This window comes from Spermophilus citellus (genome assembly GCF_964194105.1).
Source record: "Spermophilus citellus genome assembly, chromosome: 3".
In the NCBI taxonomy this organism is placed as follows: domain Eukaryota; kingdom Metazoa; phylum Chordata; class Mammalia; order Rodentia; family Sciuridae; genus Spermophilus; species Spermophilus citellus.
The window spans coordinates 26,465,809-26,485,197 of NC_138184.1; positions in this window are offsets into that span (position 1 = coordinate 26,465,809).

The following is a 19,389-nucleotide window of genomic DNA, read 5'->3' on the forward strand; positions in this document are numbered from 1 at the left end:
CAACTCGAAAAGAAAAAAAAATGGAAGGTAGCCTTTGAATCATCTTTTCCTGCTGATGAGCAGAATCACACCTTTGGGACAGGATCCCCCTGTGTTTCTCCTTTGCTAGTAAAGCAATAAACCTTCTTTTTCCTTTTTCTGAAAACTGGGTCCTTGTTATTGGATTGGCATCAAGGACAAGGACCAAACTTTTGGCAACACACGTAAGAACTTCATTCTCTCTGACTCACCTACACTTTTTCTGTATGTTGCAAGTGCTAGCCTAGACCTTTCCCTTGAACTCCAGATTGTAGCACCTCCACTAGGTTCTTAGGTCTGGGACAGTAAGAACTATGCCTGTTATGCAACTCACCCAACATTAAATTTTGACAGAATTTGTTAGTCTTAAATGCCTATTGACAACTTACGTTAATGGCCTGTAGACACGTCAAATTCAACATATCCATAATTGAAATAATCCATACCACAGCACCCACCATCATCATCAGACTGGCTCTTTCTGTGTTTCCTTATCTTCCTAAGCTTGTTTTTCCATCTGTCTTTTCTTCATGAGCTAGTGTCATCTCCATATACCTAGTTATGGAAGTAAAAAATGTGAAAGTCCACCAAGACATCTCTCTCATTCATTACCTATATCTGGACATCGCCAAGTCTTCTTTTACACTGAATATTTCTCAAATCCATCTTCTTTTGTATTCACCTTGCTACCTGTTTCAATCTTCATTATATTCCGCCACTTAAATGGCCTCACAGTTTGCAGATTTGCTTCTTTCCAAATCATATTCTAAATAGCTGACATTACTGTCCTGCTGAAACCTCCTTGTCCTGCAGGACAGTGTTCAAATCCCAGGAATCGCAACCCAGTCCCTTCTTTCCTTCTTACTGCACCTGTTCTACTCTACACACATCAAAGATCCAGATATATTAAATTAACTTGTCTTTCACATCCTGCTTTTGTGTACCTCCTTGAATTTTTTCCCACACATACCTCATCCGTGATAGATGTTAAAATCTAAATGACTACAGGGGTGGATATGTAGCTCTGTGGTAGAGTGCTTGCCTAGCATGCACAAAGCCCTAGGCTCTAATTGCAGTGCCACAAAAACATACAAAAAATTTTTAATGAGTAAAGAAGTATATTATCATTTTCCATGCCTTCATACCTTTCTTCTTTTTCCAGTTCTCTTGTTTAACATTCTGGAACATACCCCACACACATAGTGGAGTTAATCTTGCTCCCCTAAACAACCTCAGTCTTACATACTTTTATTTATTTTATTTGTGTGTGTGTGTGTTGCTGGGGACCAAACCCAGGGACTTATGCATGCCAGGTAAAGTGCTCTACCACTGAGCTACATCCCAGTCCCTTTTTTAAAAATAAAAATATTTTTAGTTGTAGATGGACACACTATCTTTATTTTTATTTTGTTTATTTTTTTATGTGGTGCTGAGGATCAAACCCAGGGCCTTATGCATGCAAGGCATGCGCTCTACCACTGAGCTACAACCCCAGCCCCATCCCAGTCCCTTTTTATTTTTCATTTAAAGACAGTCTTGCTAAATTGCCAAGGCTGGCATCAAACTTGGAATCCTCCTGCCTCAGCCTCCAAAGTATCCTGGATGACAGGCATGTGCCACCCTGCTCAGCTATTTTTATCTTTTTTATTATTAAAGAAATATATATTCACTGTAATAAAAACAAAAACATAATATCCCCCTAAGTAACCTCTATTAATAATTCAGTTTATTTTATTTTATTTTTTTCCTGTACTTACAAAAATATAGATATGTGAATCTAATTATCTGTCTATATATTAACATATTTTAGTTTTAATTGTTTTATTTTAAAAATGGATCATACATATTCCACATTCTGCTTTTTTCAATTAATATGCTATGAGTATTATTTCTAATCAGTATAGGTAGTTTAGTTTCTTTAATGGCTACATAGTGTTTTATACCACAGATGAAGTACAACTTAACATTTATATATCAGTGTGCATCTAACTTCTTTCCATTTTTTGTTATTAAAAGAAATATTAAAGTGGATAATTTCATAAGCATATGGCTGTATTGTATATGTTTCTATAGAAAATAATAAGTTTCTAGAAATATAATTAAAGGAGCCATCTAATATGCATGGTTAACACAAAATTAAGCTCCAAAATGTATATCAATTTCTATTTCTAACAACAGTGTGGGAAATGACCTTTTTCACAGCTCTGTATAGATTTTCATATTTTGCCAATAACAAGATGTCATTTTACTTTGATGTTATATAATACGATATATGATGTAAATGATATTTACTTTTATAATTTTTATTTTATAAATATTTTACTTTTACAATATTTTACTTTCCAACTGATATTTTAGTCTTAATTTCTGTTTATCTAATTAAAGTTAAAATCAGTTACAAGTGTATATGTTGTTATAGTTCTTACACGTCATATTATATAATTCATGTAACCTTGTCTGTAAGACACAGGAAAAACAAACTCAGTTTCTCCTGTACTCACACAACACAAAATGCTTTTGTGATCTCTGATTTCTCTCCACTGACAGCTATCAGTCAGTTCTGCAGAGTCTGCACCAGACACTAGCTGATTGTCCTTTAATTCAATTCAATTCTTTATCTGGAGTTAATGCCAGATCCCACACATTGAGAGTTTATTCCCCGAGACTGTTTTCCACTTCCAATGCCAATCATAAGCCGAAGTCTGTCTTACCTGTGCTTCTGATCTGCTAGCTGTATATCAGTGTTCCCATAACCCCCTCCTAGGATTTAATGAATTTGTTAGAGTGGCACAGAGTACTCAGGAAAATACTTTACTCATATCTACCAGTATATTATAAAAGATACAGATGAAGAGATTCATTAGGACAAGGTGTATGGGAAAGAGTGCTCTCTCTGGGAAAGCCCCCTCCAAGAACATCCATGCATCCAGCCCCCTCCAGGAACATCCATTCAGCTATCAAGCAGCTCCCTGAAGCCAGTCTTTTGGGGTTTCTATGGAGGCTTCATTATGTAAATATAATTGATTAATCAGTTCAACTTCAACATATTGGCTGGGGTACTAGGGATTGAACTCAAGGGCACTTGGCCATTGAGCCATATCCCCACCCTATTTTGTATTTTATTTAGAGACAGAGTCTCACTGAGTTACTTAGTGCCTCCTTAAATTGCTGATGCTGGCTTTGAACTCATGATCCTCCTTCCTCAGTCTCCCTAACTGCTGAGATTACAGGTGTGTGCCACTGCTCCTGGCTTGTTACTAATTTCTAATTCAATTCCTTTGTGGTCAGAGAACATACTGAATACTATTAATCTTTTGAAATATATTGAAATATATTATGAAAAAACATATGGTATATGTTCTATGTGTACTCATAAAAAAAATGTGTATTCTGTTGTTGGGTATGTTTTCCAAAAAGGTGAATAAATATAAGTGGCTATGCCAAACCCTCCAGATTCCTACTGATTTGGGTTAAGGGGATGCTGGAGATTAAACCCAAGTCTTCACATACATGCTTAACTGCTGGATTTCTGTTCATGACTAAAAGGCTCAGGGGTCACTCCAGGAAAACTGGGCTAACTGGGCTGCGCAAAATAACCACACAAGAGTCACAAATACCTTTTCTTTGAGGTCGCTGTGACGGCTCCTCTGACCTTAAGGGTCCGCAGGAAGAGAGAGAGAGAGCACTGTGCTGACCCCTTTTATTGAGGAGAAGCTATTCAAATGAGGCAAGGGGTCAGGTTTCAGGGGGCTGAGTCTAGCTTCATGATGTCCACTGTTAACAGGTTGACTGACATCTGGGTAGGCCACACCCAAGGGCACAGTAAGAGAAGAGGACACACACAAGGCACTTCCTTGGAAGATTCTATCCTCAACAGGGCAAGGTATTATATTACAAAGAAACAGGTGAGCATAGCTTCACCCATGGGACTATAGCAAGACATACCCATGCATGAGACACAGACCCTTGAACCCAAGAAGGGTGGGGAAAGCTCTGCCACATTTCTGTGACTGAGCGTCTCAGCACCCAGCCAGTGAGTCTGATTTATTCATGTGCAAGGTTGGTCTCCCACACTTAACCAATGAGCTGTAACCCCAGCCCCTTGCTGAAGTTCTTGTCTACTTGTTCTATCAAGTATAGAAAGAGATGATGTTAAAATCTCTAACTATATTTGGAGCTTTTAAATCTTCTACTTTTGGTTCTATCAGTTTTTTCTTTCATGTGTGTTGAAGCTCTGTTATTAGGTAGATAAGCACTTGAGATCACTAATTTCTTGATGAATTGACTTCTATCATTTTGAAATGTCCTTCTTTACATTTGTGCTATCTTACTCCTTATCTTAAAGTCGACTTTACTTGATATTCATGCAACCATACTAATGTTCTTAGGATTCATGTTTCATCTCATGTAGTGGACTCTCAGTGTGTTGCTTTGATGTATTTTTAGGACTGAAGCTTTCATTGCCCCAGTGACTGGTAGTGCTCGATGCTAGTGGCTCACTCCTCAGCTGAAGTAATCTGCATTACCCAGGGTTCTTGCATCCTACCCAAATTCCAAAAAATCTGTTAAAAAAAACCCAAAAAACAAAAAAAACAAACAAACAAACAAACAAAAAAACTCAGAGTCTGTTGCCAAGAGAACTTGATGTGTGAAATGCGTTGTATTCTTTTTTCTGCTTTTACCTTTCTCTTCATATTTAAATTGTATCTTGGATTGGAGCTGTAGCTCAGTGGTAGAGCTTGCCTTGCATGTGTGAGGCCCTGAGTTAGATTTCTAGTACTGCAAAAAATATATTCAGAACCAGGTGGCTCTGGAGGCTGAGGCAGGAGGATCTCTAGTTCAAAGCCAGCATCAGCAAAAGTGAGGCACTGAGCAATTCAGTGAGACTGTCAGAGAAAGAAAGAAAGAAAGAAAGAAAGAAAGAAAGAAAGAAAGAAAGAAAGAAAGAAAGAAAGAAAGAAAGAAAGAAAATAAAAGAAATTAGTAACAAAAAGATAGAAAGCAAATCCCCAAATATCTGGAACTTAAACCTCTCCATTCCAAATAATTCTTGAGTAAAAGATCAAAGCACAAAGGAAAGAAATGTTTTGACTGGATGAAAGTGAAAATAGATCATATCAAAATTTGTTAGGTACAGCTAAAGCAATCTTTAGAAGAAACTTAAAACATTGCATGTTTATATTAGAAAAGAAAAAATGAAAATGGATAAACTTCTATTTTAAGAAGCTAGAAAAATAAGTACAAATTAAATCCGAAGTAGGAGTGAATTCATAAAGAGCAAAATCAATGGAATATAAAATGGACAATCAATAGAGAAAAAAAACCAATAACATTGATAAACCCCTAGTAAGGCTTGTTGAGAGAAAGAGAAACACTAAGTATCAATTGAAGAGGGCATGTCACCACAGATCTTAAAGGTATTATAAGGAAATAAGTTGAGGTCAACAAACTTAACCATGTAGAAAAAAGAAAACATTCCCTGGAAGACACTAATTCTCAAAATCATGCTAGGAACGGTGGTACACATCTGTAATCCCAGCAGTTCAGGAGGCTGAAGCAGGAGATCTCGAGTTCAAAGCCAGTCTCAGCAAGAGCGAGGCACTAAGCATCTCAGTGAGACCCTGTCTCTAAATAAAATACAAAATAGGGCTGGGGATATTGCTCAGTGGCCGAGTGCCCTTGAGTTTAATCCCTGGTACCCCCCACCCCCCCAAAGAAAAAAACAGATCTCTTTCAGCCAGTGAATGGATAAACAAACCATAATGCATCCATACCACAGAATACTATTCTACAATAGAAAGAATGACTTATTGACACATGCAACAAACTGGACAGATCTCAAGTAGGTTTTGCTTAGTGAAAAAAGTCAGATGACTCCTATGACATTCTGAAAACTTTTTGCTTTAGACAGAACACATGGGTGAATTACTAGGAGTTGAATGGGGAAAGGTAGTGTTAACTACAAGGGCAGAATGAGAATATATTTGGGGTTATGAAACAGCATATAACATAACTGTAGTAGTAGATGTGCAAATTTAGTCACTTGTCAAAACCAAAAAAAAAAAAAAGAAAAGAAAGAAAACTTTACACCACATACACCAAATTTTACTGTATGAAAATTTTAAAATAAAAATATAAACTCTCAGAGAGATTAAAAATCTTACCCACAGTAACACAGCTTGGACATGGTAGAGGCAGCATTTGAACTCAGAGCTTTCATGGCTCTAAAGTCCATGCCCAGGCCACCACTCATGCTATCTCTGAATCACTTACTGTGGTGACTTGGGCTCCTCCCGACAGATCTCTGAGTTCTCCAAGTCTTTGATCCAAAATGATTTAATGACTGATATTCCAGTTCCCTTCTCAGTGTATACTTTCTTGGTTGCAAAAAAAAAAAAGGAAATACTTTGTTTTGTACATTCAGAACTCTATCCTCAAATGTGAAAGTGTAATGGCTGTGTTTTTCTTTACATACCAGATTTCCTAGCACTTGTCTCGGGGAAGAAATCATACACACACACACACACACACACACACACACACACACACAAACACACACATGCACATACATATACATATTTATATACAGATACACTTATATCTATATATATTATATGGAAAGGGAGAGAGAGAATAGAGAAAGCATAACTTTTGTTAAGCAAGTAACAAAGATCTTGAAATCAAAATACTTGTACTATACTGTTCTGATGAATTTTGTTGTGATTCTTTGAAATATGTTTTTAATATTTACTTTTGCATGAGACTATTTTAAGGCAATATAAATTACAGTTATAAAACTGTTGGAAAATCTTCCCTGGAGGAAATATCTACCCATCAGAGTCTAAACTTAGACAGTGACTCTCCTTGGAATTTAACCAACTTTTCAGACTGGAATAACTTATCTTTAGAGGGTTAGGGTTTTTTGTTTGTTTGTTTTTTGGTGGTGGTGGTTGTTTTTTTATGTTTGTTTTGATTTAATTCACATCAGAGACCAAAAGGAAGTAAGCTATGGGACAATTATTAATGTTACTGCCCCTGTTTGGCAAATAGGCACAAAATATAAGCAAACAAAGCAAAACAAACAGAAAATAACATTTGCCCAGAGTCATATGATCTCAGCTACAGAATTGGAAAGTGACCACAAGCTTTTTGAATTTTCTTGTGGTCTTGAACTGTAGTATGTTTAATCCTTCCTTCACTTGTCTAAGATACACCCTACTAAAACTTTTTAAAGCTGTTCTGTGACATGTAAACATGTCACATCCTAAAAATATTTACACAGCCAATAACTCAATAATTAAACAAGTACAATCATATGAAGGGGAAACCCAACAATAGACTGAGAAATAAATCTCATTTCAGGAATGAGGTCTCTTGGTAACAAAGAGAATGGTTGGTGTAGTGCAAGTAGGAAGGTGTCAAATTCCCTGTTCCTTACTAAATAACTACTTGTCAATCAGACTTCTAAGTAAACAAATTCACTCTTGCAAATATTTGGATATTGTATTTATGTCATGGTTTAAAAGAAGAAGAAAAAGAATTACTTGCCACATATTGATATTGGGCTCTATGTAGAAAGGCTGAGTAGCAAAATGAATAACCATATTGACATTAAAATCGACTAGCTGAATCCAAATCCCAGTTTTGCCATTTATTGCCTATGATGGGAGAAAAGTGTTTAATTTCTGTATCTCTCTCTCTCTCTCTCTCTCTCTCTCTCTCTCTGTTTTTGTTTTTTGTTTGTTTTGTTTTTGAGACAGCTCTTGCTATGTCGCCCATGCTGATGTCAGACTTACACACTCAAGTGATCCTCCCTGCCAGCCTCCCAAGTACAGTCCCATGCACTACTGCCTAGCTTTTTCTGTTTATCTGTAAAGACCATCACCAAGTTTCTATGAGGTGTGAATGAATATTTATATAATAGGTTGATATCTTGAAGGATTCATTCCCCAACTCCTCCGCAAAGTAAGGTATTAAAATACTAGAGGAAAAAAGATAAGTTTATTTTATTACTTTGAAATGCTAAAGTCCTTTCAACCTCGAATTCATTTTGAGCCAAATAATCAATCAATTTTTTTATGTGTCTATACTGCTTAGGAAAAATATTGAAGGATCTATACCAGATATTGAAGGATAGGTTAACCTCAAAACAGTATAGTTAATCGGAATAGGAGAAGTGAAATTTTCACTTTTTATTTTGTGCATTTCTGTAAATTTTGAATATTTATAATGGGAATTACTATTTTTATACAGCCAACACGTAGCTGAGCTCCAAGGGTAGGCAATGTCCCCTTCCTACCTCAATCTCGGAACAGGAACTAAATCAGGAATTTCTGAAATTGAAACAAATCTTCCAAAGAAAACAGACTCTTTCACATCATATTGAGAAACTGATGTTTTACTCTGGAATCTAGGTTTCTAGAGAGGTAGATTTCCTATGGAGAACAAAGGGCATGCATAGCACCCACTATTCCACTCCTTGCACATGCGAGGCAAGAGCTCTGCCACTGAGCTACATTCCCAGCCCTAATACTGGCATTAAACGTATCTTTTCTCTCCCAAGAAGCCCTATCACTGCCCTCTGGGTTGTTGTCTTAATCCTCCAGGCCCACTCCAGCCTTGTTTGGCTCTGCCTTCTCCAACCTGTCCAGGGACTTTGGCCACCTCTGCCTCTCCTTTCCTGAAACAGCACTTTCTTTGTTCCACCTCTCCAATCTTGCATTCCTACCTTTATCACCTCTGTCTTCTTGTGCAGGTGAGGCAATCTTCAAAAGTAATAAGGAAGATTGATTTTGCCCTTAGCAAACGAAAGATCCTGTTATTGTAAATAATCTTTTTATTCTGCCACCAATTTTTAAAGGGTCACACATGTAATTCAAGAAAATAAAAAATAAAAGGACAAAGACTTTTTCACTGACTTTTTCCTAACCATGGACTTTTATTTTCAACACCTAAGCAAAGGATTTTCTTATCTTAAACAGGGTTTCTGAGTGCTAGGCTCCTCTAAGAATAGATGAAGGCAATATCAAAGAATCAAACTTGCCTTTTTACTGTCGTTTTGCAGTATTGAAGATTGAGCTGAGGGTCACTCTACCACTGAGCCACATCCTCAATCCTTTTTATTTTTCATTTTCAGACAGGATCTTGCTAAGTTACCCAGGCTGAACCTGAATTTGTAATCCTCTTGCCTTACCTCCCAAACTGATGGGATTACAGGCATGTGCCACTGTGACAGCCAGGTTTTCATCTGGAGGCATTCTGGGATGAGCTTAGCTGATCTTTCAGACCTTCAGAGAAGGAGCATGTGTGCCCTCCTTCTATCAGGGTAACACTGCCCTTGGCAGTTCTCTTGGCAGCCAGGGGAAGAGTGTCGGGTCACACTGTCCTCACTTTGGGCAGTTGGGGCCTTTGGTGTCAGCCAAAAGCTCCAACTGCCCCACCTCCAGTCCAAGCCGTTTTTCAGCATTCCTTCCCCTGAAGAGTGCTCTCAACCCAGATCTTTCTACATACCCCAGTTCAACAGCTCCCAAGGAGTCACACCCAAAGACAAGCAGTTCCAGATTCAACTTCCGGAGAAATCAAGACACCAGCATTGATGGGCATCTTTACTTGTAGAATTTCCCATCTGCTCAGCACTCTCAACCTCCCATTTTCTATATTTCAAACATGATATAATTCTCATATCCTGTCTTGATCATGAGACACTTTCAGGGTGGTAGATTTTAATCCACATATACAAACACTCATGCAATATCCTGAATAAATGTATTATTTATTCTACATTTTGAAGTTTACATTTCATTACAGAATCATCTTTGCAAAAATCATACTTAGCAAACTGCAATCTCTAATGTTATGAAAAGTATAGGATTCTAGAATTCTCTTCTTTCTCCATTTGAGAGGGCATGATGCAGAGTACCCTGACCTGCTACTGGTTTGAACAATCTTTGAAAGAAAGACAGTCTTTCTTGTATCTTTTCCTACTGGGTATGGAAGAATTGCCTGTTTTCCCAGGGCCATGGGACAGATGCCACAGCTCAGCAGTGTGGGATGACAGTGAAAATACTGACATTTAACAATAGGCCCCAGCCACCAACTCTGACAACTCAGCAGCTGGCCCAACCCAGACAGGTTATGGATGCAGTCCAAAGGAATTGTCCCCAACCTGTTTCCAGATAAAGATGTTTCTGTTGTGAGGCAACTACTCTGGACTTCACCCCAGACAGCTAGACGACAGCCCTGATGGACTGTGGCTTACTGACAACCACCAGAGTATCACTCACATGCTGGGAGATGTTGTCCTCTGTAACCTGCCCTTTTCTCTATTCATGAAACCTACCCACCCCCACTCCTAGGGTGGAGGATATAAGCAATCAAAGGAAACTTCTGTTAGGGTGCTGTCTGGGTACAAACTTATAGACATCAGTGTCAGCTGGGCCTGGTGGCATGCACCTGTAATCCAAGTCACTTGGGAAGCTGAGGCAGGAGGATCACAAATTCAAGGCCAGCCTTGGCAACTTAGTGAGGACCTGTCTCAAAATAAACAATAAAAAGGGCTGGGGATCTAACTTAGTGGTAAAGTGCCCCTGGGTTCAATCCCCAATGCCAAAACAAATAAACAAACATCAATAAACTGGCATTGCCTCTCCTGGTCTCCATTACTTTTCTTGAGTTGACTTGACATTGAGGTAGAATTTATTTCTCAAGTGTTTTCCCTACCTCCATCACCCATCTTCTAATACTTTCATACATCAGGCAGGGTTGATCAGGACACGCTGAGGATGTCATTTATGCAACAAATAAGAATCAAAGTCCTCTACAAGTAGACTGTGCATTGTGATCTGACTGTGTTACATAGTGCAAAATTCACAAAGCAGAGGTTGTGGGTGTAGCTCAGTGGTGGAGCACTTTCCTAGCATACATGCCAGCACTGGGAAAAAAATCTCAGAGCAAAGAAGTCAGACACTATCACCAAGGTAGAACCAATGACTACCCAGCTCATTGATGACTTTCACCTCATTTCAGAAAATGTTAGGAGTTATAGAAGGGAGGGAGGAAAGAATATTGGAAAACAGGGGTATTTTTAACAGAGGTTAAATAAGATCTGATTTGCATTTTTACCAGAGAAATCTGGCTGTAGTTTAGAGGAGGACTTCCAAACTTTAATGTGCATACAGATCTCTAGGGGCTTTTGTTAAAATACAGATAATTCAGTGGGTTTAGATTGAGACCTCAGAATCTGCAATTTTTGAGGGAAGGGGTACCAGAGATTGAACCCAGGGGCACTTAAACACTAAGCCACATCCCCAGATTCACCCCTCCCTTTCTGAGACAGGGACTTACTAAGTTCCTTAGGGCCTCACTAAATTGCCGAGACTGGCTTTGAACATGAGATCCTCCTGCCTCAGCCTCCTGAGCCTCTGGGATTACAGGCATGCTACACTGTGCCCAGCTAGAATCTGCATTTTTAAATGATGTAGATGTTCCTGATCCATGGGCCAAGTTCAAAACAAGGACTTGGTAAGACTATTAAGTTTATGTAAAAGTTGATGGGGAAGATCCTGGAGGGAGAGGATGTTGATCCACCATGAAATAAAAAAGAGGGAAGATACCTGAGAATGGGTAAAGGCAGAATCACAAGCACTGATGACTCAGTGATTAGCCTTAGAGTGGAAAGAGATAGATCCTCTGTGAAAACAACAGGAAACACTGAAGTCACATGCAGAAACAAGAGATTTAATGTTCAATAACTTTGCAAAATCCTTTTGATCAACTTTAAGCAGATTTCAGATCATATAGATTTCTTAACTGCAGTTTCTTTCAGAACATTTAACATACTAACATGCATGGTGAATCAATCAAAGGCTTCCCAATCATCATTGACCACAGAACCCCTTTTCATGGATCTCCAAGGGGCTTGTGTTCTGGAAAGCATATCTTGGGCAACACTGACTTACCCAATATGTGCTTGGAGACTCTGTTATTAAATGGAGACAATAATCACTTCATACTGATATTGTAAATATAAGTTTCAAAAATATATGCAATAAGTCACAGATAAGTTTTCAGTGTAGAGATTCAATTAGATAAAGCTGGCTCCATCAGCCCTATAGTCCAGGTGGTTATCTGAGGCAGTAGAACAGACTGCCATCCAGGGACCCCGAGGGGAGCATTTGATTACCTTGCTGAATCTAGCAAAGCTCTTAGTCGTGCAGGTTCAGAAACTATCTCCTCAACACCCTGGAAGCAGGCATCTCCTAGAAACAAGTGCATATAAACCAGAATCTCAATATAGAAGCATAAACTAAAATATATTAATTAGCAGCAATAAGTGCTATGTCAGATACATAGGGCATTATAACCTTATTCATACATTCAAGAGTATTTATTGATTGTCTATTATATGATTGTCCATTATATGGGCCATGAAACAGATGTAAGACCCAGGCAGTGCTTATCAGTATCTTCCCAGGGAAGTGATAACACAGGTCTCTTTCTGCTGGCATTGTTAAGCTGAGAGCAGGTCAGTGACTCTTGGACTGCTGCGGGGATTCAAGGTGCCTTGGGCAGTGAGAGAGAATAAGATGAATACACAAAGAAGAGTAGAGATAACCTGTGTCAAGAATCATAACTCACTTGAGTCAAATGTATGAAAGATGATATATCATGAGCTTTGTAATGTTTTGAACAACCAATTAAAAAAAATGGTATTCAGTCTATGAGTCCCTGGATTTTTGGCTATTCCTATTCTTCCCACTCTCTAAACTAAACCGGGACTATTCCCACTTATCTGAAGTGATAAATTCTCTTTCTGCCTAGTCTGGTTTTAGTTGGGTTTCTGTCACTTGTAAGAGACAGAGTCCTGACCTGTATACCTGGCATGCAATTTAGCTGGGTCAGGACAAATGTGAAGTCTTTTAGAGCAGCCTGTATTCCCTCGTGATTCATGAGCAGAGAAGATGAAAGAGAGAATCCAGGCAGAAAGATTTTTTTTAAACTAATGTCTGCCAAATCTGAAAAGAGGTTCTAAAGAAGCACCTTTTCCTTGCTGTGGCTTGACAAAGCACAGTGTTGCCCCTTTGCAAACCAGAAAGACAAAATTGAGCCAGTCTTCTGAAGCTGGATTGGAGAATTAATCATCAGTATCAGGCTGTTTCCTCAGATTCTGACCACAGCTGAGTTTACTGTGCCCTAAGCTGCAGCCCAGCCTCCTGCCCCCAGGCCCAATCAGCCTGATCAAGGAGGCATTCCATTGGCTCTTGCCCAGAGCTATGTGTCAGCATGGATGTTACTGGATTCTGGTTACAGTGACCCAGTTCTGATAAATGAACTCTAGTCACATCAATAGGATTCCATCCTCAACATCCCCCAGATGCTGGCTGCTAGCACTATGTCCACATCACACAGTCCCCAGTGACAACTGGCTCTAGTGAACTTCATCTAGTACCTTAGTTGAGTGTACCCAGAACCAGTTGCTGAGACAGTAACTCAAGGGCAAGGAGACAGAGAAACCCAGCAGCAGGGGAAGTGAGACAAGATAGGAAAGGTAGCCAAATAAAGGACACCTGGGCACTATTGGCCAGGTAGCAGGGGCACAACTGGAGCTCAATTATGATGGGAAACTGGGGAGCCAGTGTGGACTAATGCTCAGGTATCCCACCCAAGGGATGAGGCTTTTTGGTGTTCATACACTAACTTCCACTAATGGTTGATTGAAGGATGGGGAAGGAGCACAATAATTCCCGGACATCTGCAGCTCGCCACACAGATGAGCAAAGTGGGTCTCAGGGGCCAGAGAACAGCCCCTACGCAGAGTTGCAGGTGCCAACTGCTGTTAGTGTCGTTTAGCTTCTGGATTCTATCTTTGACACCAAGGACTTCCTGCTTAGGGGTGATTATGACTCAGACTCATGACCATTTTGTCCTACCAACTCCCACCTCCTAACCCTTCCCTGACAGGGACTAAACCAATGGGCAGTGAGGATCTGACTTGAGCTAGACCAACTGCCCTGGCAGCAGCTTGTGGGAGGCCGTGGAGTGTGAGATCACATGGCTGTGTTTCTGAGGATTGTCCCCCAGACAAGAAGTAACACTTGATCGAGGAACCAAGGAGAAAGGTAGAAATGTGGCATCTCCCATAACAAGTTATGAAGCAAAAAGAAATGCTTCTAAAGTAGTAATTATAATGACAATAGCAATGACTTTTCATCAACCATGCAAAAGACTAAATACTTTATTCTGTTTACAGAAGATGGGATTACAAAACTGGTGTCAAATGAAGAGGCAACCAAAAAATAGACAAATAGACATAAAATATAGGAAAATCTATGTGGCTTAATTAGTACTTAATTTAAAAAATAAAAGTATGCCCTCTTCTATTGTATGACACAGTGGCTGGTTGAGATAGTTCCAGCAGAAGCTGCAAGTTCTGTTTAGAGTGCTCAGCCCTCTCCTAATATTCAGGCAATTTTTTCCGGGTCTTACTCATTGGGTCAGATCTCTTTCTCCCTTGGAGTCTGTACTTCGAGCCTCCATTGTCCCTCCTTCAATAAGAGCTCACTGGAGGAACCTGCTCATCAGATATGTTTATATAGTTGGCATATGTCTGAACCCTTAAGATTGACAGGAATTAAAGGTGCTCCTTAGAAGCAATCCCTGGAGAATTTGAATTCCAAGCGCAGATCACAGGGAAGGCGTGTTGCCTAATCACTCTTCCAGAAGCACTGCATGCCCCGCTTGTGCCTGTTTAGATGCAGTGGTCAGTGGTCATTGTTGGTACTCAACCTGGATACCTTTCCAGAGCTGTAAGTTTGGAGTCGCTGTGAGTGCTGTGGTTGATGACTTTACCTGTGAACTTCTCCTGTGACCTTTGGGCACTTTGCCTATGACTAAAGAACTGAACTTTACATTTTATTTCCCTTGAGTTAATTTAAACTTAAGTGGCTACATGTAGTAGCTAGTGGATACCATGTTGGACAACATTCCAGAGCCTCCCTCCCATGGATCCGGCCAAAGCTAGACTTTACCCTGAGACTACAACCTTGCTCATCGCTATCCCCCTTTCCTTTTCTGCTTCACTCCTTCCTGTACTGGTTTCTCCTGAGAGCATAACCTCAAGAAATCATGTGTACCTTACCCTCTGTCTCTGGCTCAGCATCTAAAGAACCCACCTGAAGCACTGTTATAATTCTTTTTGTGGTACTAGGGATTGAACCCAAGGCCTCATTCATGCTTAGACTAGCACTCTACCAGTGAACTACATCCCCCACCCTTTTTAAAAAAAAGTTTTATTCTGAGATCGGGTCTCACAAAGTTGTCCAAGCTGGCCCCCAATTTGCGATCCTCCTGCCTCAGCCTCCCCAGTAGCCAGAGAGCTTAGACTCTGAATCAAAAGGGCATATATAAATTCAATATCAGTCAGAATGGTTTTTTGGGGGGTGGAGGGCTACTTGGGATTGAACTCAGGGGCACTTGACCACTAAGCCACATCTCTAGCCCTATTTTGTGTTTTATTTAGAGACAGGGTCTCACTGAGTTGCTTAGTGCCTTGCTTTTGCTGAGATTGGCTTTGAACTCTCCATCCTCCTGCCTCAGCCTCCTGAGGCTGCTGGGATTACAGGCATGTGTCACTGCACTGGACTATTAGCAGTCAGAATGTTTTTAGCACAAACTTTGAAAGAATCCTGAGCTCATCTAGCTGAGGCAAGGAAATTTATTATCCTCCAGCTGGAAGCCCAAGGACAGGACAGCTCCAAGGTTGGATAATTCAGTGGTTCAATGACATTTTCAAGGACCAAGTTATTTCCTATCCTGCTGTTCTGGTAAACATTTTTTTAGCCAGGCATGGTGGCCCAGGCCTGTAAATCTTAGCTACTTGAGAGGCTGAGGCAGGAGGATCACATGTTCTGGAACAGCCTGGGCAATTTTGCAAGATCCTTTCTTAAAATTTAAAAAATATAATTTTTTTTAAGGGCTGAAGATGTAACTCACCAGTAGAGTGCCCCTGGCTTCAATTCCTAGCACTGAAATAAACAAATATATATATATATATATATATATATATATATATATATATATATATATATATATATATATATATATATATTTTTTTTTTTTAAATTTTTAGAGGAAGTGCTCCAGCTGGGTATGGAGGTGCATGCCTGTAATCCCAGCTCCTGCAGAAGCTGAGGCAGGAGGATTGCAAGTTCCAGGTCAGAATGGGCAATTTAGTGAGGCCCAGTCTCATAAAAGAAAGGGGAGGGGTTGGGATGTAGCTCAGTGGTAGAGGACTTGCCTAACATGGGCAGGGCCCTGGGCTAAGTCCTTGGAACTACAAGAAGAAGGAGGAGGTGGTGGTGCAGAGCAGGGAGGCGAAGGAGAGTGCTTTAGGTCCAAATCCAGTTTAGGGTGTTGGCTTTCTGCTACAAGATGGCTTACTGCCCCTAGTGCCAGCTTTCACATCTGGTTGCAGTTATGTCTAGAAGGAAAAAAAGACCATCTTTTCCTGTGTGTCTTTTATTAGAAGCAAGACAGTCTTTCCTGGAATCCCCCTGCAGATCTCTGTTTTATTGGTCAGAATGACATTACATGGCCATGTCCAAACCAATCTCTGCAAAGGGAAATGGGAGAACCACCGCTGCTGCCTGAGAACAGTGGGGACCTGCCTGCTGGGCCTGTGGCCAGCCTTTGCTGCAGGTGGCTGGCGAAGAAGGGTAGAAACCCGAACACAGCATAGCATCTGTGAACAGAATAGGGAACTGGATAAAGTTCACTACAGTATCAATTACAGGTTTCTTTAAGCCAGCTTCTGCTACCACATGTTCTCAGAAAACCTTTAAGAGGGTTAGTTATTATGGACATTCTAAGACCTAAGGCACAGTCTGATACAAAACTTTTAGAGATATTTTTTTGGAAAGACTTCTTAAGTTAGAAGCACCCTCTGATGGCTTTTCTGTTCATTAATCACTAACTTAAGCTGAAACTTAAAGATTCCCTGTCAATGCCTTCATTACCAGTCTCAAATGCAGAGGGATGCTGTGTGTGACCATATTGCCACACACCTGCCTCTTCGCTCTAACACTTCCTATCAGTCCTACTTAACATGCATTATTAATATGGCTTTCAGCTTCACTGGCTGAACCACCATTCCTGTTACAGCACTTCATGAAAAATAAATGAGCATGATAATGGCTTTCTCTTGGTGGAGTAAAATGTCAAAAACCTATAGAAGATAGACATGAGCATGAAATTTGTGGGAAGTGTCATCTGGGACCATTTTTTAATGCAATAAAAGATCTTGGGGGTGACTTTAGCATCTGGAAAGCAGCTGACACCAAGAGGAAAGACGAGTTGTTTATGTTATGGACTCTAAATGGAGCCTGATAGAATGCTCACTCTCCTGTTAACTAACATCAGTCACCAGGGCTGAAAGCCTGGGCAGTTTTGCAGACGTTATGCCAAGTGAGGAAACTTGTTGCTAGAGAAACCAAATAGTAATCAGTTACATTTTACTGATAATGAATAATTTGACTCTTTTTGCCAATTGCCATTTTAACTTCTTTACTGAATGTCTAATAATTTTTTGAATAAATAAATCAAATATATTTCAAACTTAATATGTCCAAAATAAAATTTTTGATGGAGTAAGTATTTATGCTTGTGTTCCTGTCTTTATTTCTCTCAATTCCTTGTCACTCCTTCATTTCTGCTCCTTGGATCACCTCCCAAATATATTACTTGCACCACTAAAACAGGGGGCATGAAAGGAACAAAGATTACTTAAACTATCATTAGAAAACTTGCAAAGAAATTATGAGTACAGTGTAATACAGCACAGTTGACATCTACTTTGAAGGTTAGCCATTATTAAACATGCACAAGAAAGGCTGGGGAGATAGCTCAGTTGGTAGAGTGCTTGCCTTGCATGCACAAGGCCTTAGATTTAATCTCCAGCACACAAAATTAAATAAAATTTAAAAAGAAAGAAAGAAAAGGTGCAAAGAAACTGACAACACAATTTACCACTGAGGAAAAGAACTGGAAATGAGGGGGGAGGGTTACTTTTCAACGTGACCTTTTGTAATTTGAATGTTTTGGCCTAGTTAAAAAAATAATTTTTAAAAATAATTACCTGGTTTTGTTTTGCTTTTTCATTCTTTGGTACTGGGGATTGAGCTAAGACACACTTTACCACAGAGTTACATCCCCAGTCTTTTTTATTTTTTTAATAGGGTCCCTCACAAAGTTACTGAGGCTGGCCCCAAACTTGTGACTCTGCTGGCCTTAAAATTGCTATTCTCCTGCCTCAGTCTCCTAAGTCAATGGGATTACAGGCATGTGCCACTGTGCTTGGCATGGTGACTTTGAAATTAGGTATTCAGGTTGAATCATCCCAGTAAGGAACTTGCCTTACGCCTGCATTTAGGGGAGGAATTCAATACCATTTGTTCCTCATCCCTAGAATTCCTGCTTATTAAGGAAAACACAATCATGTAAGGACCTACAGAAATTTGTGGCAGAGTAACAAAAGAGAGCAGACTCATACACAAAGCTCTATGATTCTACTTGGACTGAGGCAGGGGGTGGAGGTGAAATCTACGTCATGGTCCAGAGGTGATGAAGGCAATATTTTTCCAACATGGTTTCCACTTTGCAGTCTCACTGCTCTCAGGATTTAGATCTCAGGGGAGTGACCAAGAAGATGGGAGGCTGAAATTAGTCGAAAAACTAGATGATTCTTTACCCCACCATATATGCTACGGGTGGTTATTTCCTAAAGGTAGGCAGGACACATACATCTCTGGAGGCACATGAGGTGATTTTAGGTGGTTCCTAGTCTTTCCTAAGTATGATCTGCCTTTCATGGTGACCCTTGTCACCCACTGCCCTTTGAGGAAAAGGGTTTTCTAGTTCAGGACAGGGATGGGAAAAACATGCTTGCAGGACTGCTCACATTAATGGCTCCTTCTGGTGATGGGGTCCTGGGGAGAGAAGGCCATGCTCAATATCTCCATCAGGGTCTGAGAGGAGAGGTGACCTCTGCATTCCAAGGCCTGTTAGATGTGTGAGCACTGGAGCTGATGGAGGGAAAAAACACCACGTTTCCTACTTCCCCTGGCTATAATGTTGAAAGTGATGCTGCAGTTGGATACACAGATACATTATCCGAGAGGATTCATGGAGACAACTATCAAAGATAATTCTGTATGATTATCAAGTTCAAGGTAATCATATGCCACTCTGCCACCCGTTTAAATGAGTTGAACATTGGCTGAATACATTCCCTAAATTATTTTTAGATACCTCCCTACTTCCTACCAAGCTATCAGAAGGCTCAGGGCTACTGTGCTGGTATTCTTGCATTTTCTATCT